We start from the raw sequence: 3,545 nt of genomic DNA, 5'->3' as shown, positions 1-3,545 counted from the left end.
TCGATAAAAGTCAAATGACATCGAGCAGTATTAACAGTTTTCTGGCCGCTGCTAACGTGAACTAGCAAACAAAACTGTTTTTGCGCTCTACATCTACGATAGCAGAAGTTGTGCATTGTGGTGACGATCACTGAAATGTTGTTGTGACTGATTTCTAGAATCACCAAAGATATGTTAAGTCCATTACACACAGTACCTGCTGTTTAAAGTTGGTAGCGGTCGCAGGGGGGTCAGTACCGATCAGCGGGCTTATATAACAATCTACACAGCTACTCCCATGTCACCTCGCTGAAAGTTTTCTTTTGTCGCACAAGCCATGGACAATGAGCCTTATACAAAAACCGTGTGTAGCAATGTCTCATGAATTATATCTCACATGTCAGGCGACTGATAATTTTGCACGTGGAAACGAAGGAGAAACAGACGAATAGTAGTATATAACGTCCTGTCGACAATGACGTCATAAGAGACGAAGCACAAACTCGGAGTTTGGATGGATATGGAAGGAAATCGGTCGTGCCCTTTCCGAAAAACCATCCCGGCATTTGCCTTACGCGATTTAGGGAAATCAAAGAAAACCTATATCGGGATGGCCCGAGGGGAATTTGAACCATAGTCCTCCCGAATGTGAGCCCAGTGCTAACCACTGCACCATCTCGGCCGGTGGGCCATTTGTGGTACAGTGAAACTCAAATCAATTCGCTTGGGAATGAAATAATTTTCCAAACTGGACAAGTTTCCGGATTACACAAAACTCACTGTGCTACGTAAAATTCGTGAGGTATCATGCACAAAAGTTCAGTAAAAATTTTAATTATGCGTGTACTGAATTTCGTACCTTCACTTCTGTACAGCAGATGTTCACTTACTGTACATTGGGCAATAGAATACTGGAATATTATATTAACTGATAAATAACACGAAATTTCTGTATTTTTACTCGTACTTTAAATTCTTTTATTGTTGTATGTACATACATATTATTGCCATCTTTATTTATTTTACATTTCACTTTTTTCGCCACATATCAAGGACAGAACGTTTTAATTTCCTGTTCGAAATTGGTTTCTCTAGGTAATTTTTTGCTCCATACAATAGTTCCAACAAGTTGGGAGAATTTGTGTGTGCTACAAATTGCGTAACATCGTTTATGCATGCAATAGCTTCTTCAGGCGTATTTATTTTTCTAGGGACATCATTTTGCTCCACTTCTTCCTCCTTTGTTTCTTCTTCATCGTCGTCTGTGTTGCGAATTTCTATTAAATCTGTTGCTGAAGTGAAAGTGGAGTGATTTGACAGAAAGTCATCACTTCCACCGTAATCATCTGCTCTACATGAAATGTTTCGCATTTTCATTAATTCGGCAATTACTGCTGCATATTCTTGCACTTCGATGACCACAGAAGCGTCTTGTTCTTGACCCGCAAAACCCCGCTTTGTTGAAGCACTTGGTGACAGTTTCTGGTTTTATTTCCTTTACTGCCAAGCCAATCGAATTTACTGCATCCAGGACAGAAACTGACCGTGCAAGAGAAAAGGCACCTTCAGCTTCTTCAACACTAAGAATAAGAGATTGCATCAGTAATCGCCCTTAATGCGTAAATAACCCCCTGGTCCATGGGTTGTGTGAGGCTGGTTGAACCTGGAGGGACCCAAGCCAATTTCACGTTGGATAACGTTCCTTTAGGATGGCAGGTGGCATTGTCTAGGAAAAGGAGAACTTGGCCATTTCCTTTTTTCATTTTGGCATTGAAAGAGCCCAGCCATTCTACCATAAGATCACCCACCATTCACGCCTTTTTATTGCTTCGTCATGTGACTGGAAGCTTACTGATGTATATGTTGTGAAACAATGTGGTTTCGCCGCCTTTCCGATCACCAGTGGTTTCTCCATTTCACCTAACATGTTTCCACATGGCAGTACAGTGAGTATTTCCTTGGACATGTTTCCGCTGGTGCAGTTTCCACCTCGAATTGCTAGCGATTTTGAAGGCAGGATGCGTTAAAACAGTCCCGTTTCATCGGTATTGAACACATCTTTCGGATCATGATTGACAATTAAATGGGACAGTATTGTCTTCCATTCTGTTGCTACACTTTTCCCATAATTAACAATTAAGTGGGACAGTATTGTCTTCCATTCTGTTGCTACACTTTCCCGCACATCCTCAGCTTCCCCACACACTTCATTCCACACGATGTTGTGCCTAGCTTTGAAACCGCCCATCCATCCTGTAGATACCTTAAACTTTCACTCTACAACATGGGTCCAGATGAAAGTAAGTTTTCCTCCCGCGCACTTACGAACCATTCCCACACTATTTCGTAAATTTTTTCATTTCCGGTCTTCGCCTTTCTTTTCATCTGCCTGTTTCCCTTCATCCAGTCGTCCCAAATCTTATCCTTGCTCCATAAAGTCTCGTAAATTTATGTTTTACCGCAGTTGAAACGCAACGTACTTTCGCGCACAGAGAGTTTGTCTTTGTCACTCGCCTCGATTACATTAATCTTTTCATTAAGTGTTAACGACACATACCGTTTGTTCTACGTCATGTTCCTTCATCTTTTGAAGTGCTACTAGTCAACTGAAACTGGCTGAAAATAATGACCTTTCCGGCTAAATCCATTGTTTAACGGAACAATACCCACCTCTTTTCAATGCGCACATTGCAGCAGATTGTTGGTAGATGCGCAGCTATGTTCCTGCATGCACCGGCGTGCGTCAGTAATGAGGAAAATGAGAAATCCGACAAATAGAGCACTGACGAACGAACCGTTTCCTTTGATATACTTCTTCGTTGTCGTACAGAGCGGCGCGGTTTTAGGTCCACCCAAGCACCGCCGCGCTGCGAAGGACCTCTTTCCTTGGTTTTCCGCCCCTTAACAGAGGTGTTAAAAGTAACGTCCTCGTAGAGTCATGAATAACTAATGAACAGTACTGTATGCACTCATTGTAAACTAAACTCCGTCCGAACAGGCCTTGGAAAGCCCAGCGACACCGACCGGCCGCCGTGTCATCCTCAGGCCACAGGCTTCACTGGATGCGGGTAAGGAGGGGCATGTGGTCAGCACACCACTCTCCCGGCAGTATGTCGGTTTACGAGACCGGAGCCGCTACTTCTCAATCAAGTATCTCCTCAGTTTGCCTCACAAGGGCTGAGAGCGCCACGCTTGCCAACAGCCCTCGGCAGACCCGATGGTCACCCATCCAAGTGCTATCTCAGCCCGACAGCGCTTAACTTCGGGGATCTGACGGGAACCGATGTTACCGCTGCGGCAAGGCCGTTGGCTTTTCCGCGTTATACAATGATTTATTAAGTATGTTCTAAGATTTGCTTTCCGTTTCCCCGTTAGGCACGTTCCATTTTATACAAAAAAATCAGCATATAAAAATGCACTGAATGAGTAGAGACTGAAATACTTGTACGGTTTGGGCAGATTTCCGAATTCTACACGTGCCGATTTGAGCAAGTTTTATTGTATTAACCTAAAGTACAGTATGTTTAAAAAAGAATCACTCGATTTACTGTACACGATTTAATAGA

General features: G+C 43.1%; 1 pseudogene; it reads right to left on the bottom strand.

Annotated features, from left to right (window-relative positions):
- Positions 1–3,172: 3,172 nt before the first annotated feature.
- Positions 3,173–3,290, bottom strand: LOC124778175 (annotated as a pseudogene).
- Positions 3,291–3,545: the final 255 nt, after the last annotated feature.

This window comes from Schistocerca piceifrons, chromosome 2 (assembly GCF_021461385.2).
Source record: "Schistocerca piceifrons isolate TAMUIC-IGC-003096 chromosome 2, iqSchPice1.1, whole genome shotgun sequence".
In the NCBI taxonomy this organism is placed as follows: Eukaryota; Metazoa; Arthropoda; class Insecta; order Orthoptera; family Acrididae; genus Schistocerca; species Schistocerca piceifrons.
This window is presented reverse-complemented; position numbering and strand designations above follow the sequence as displayed.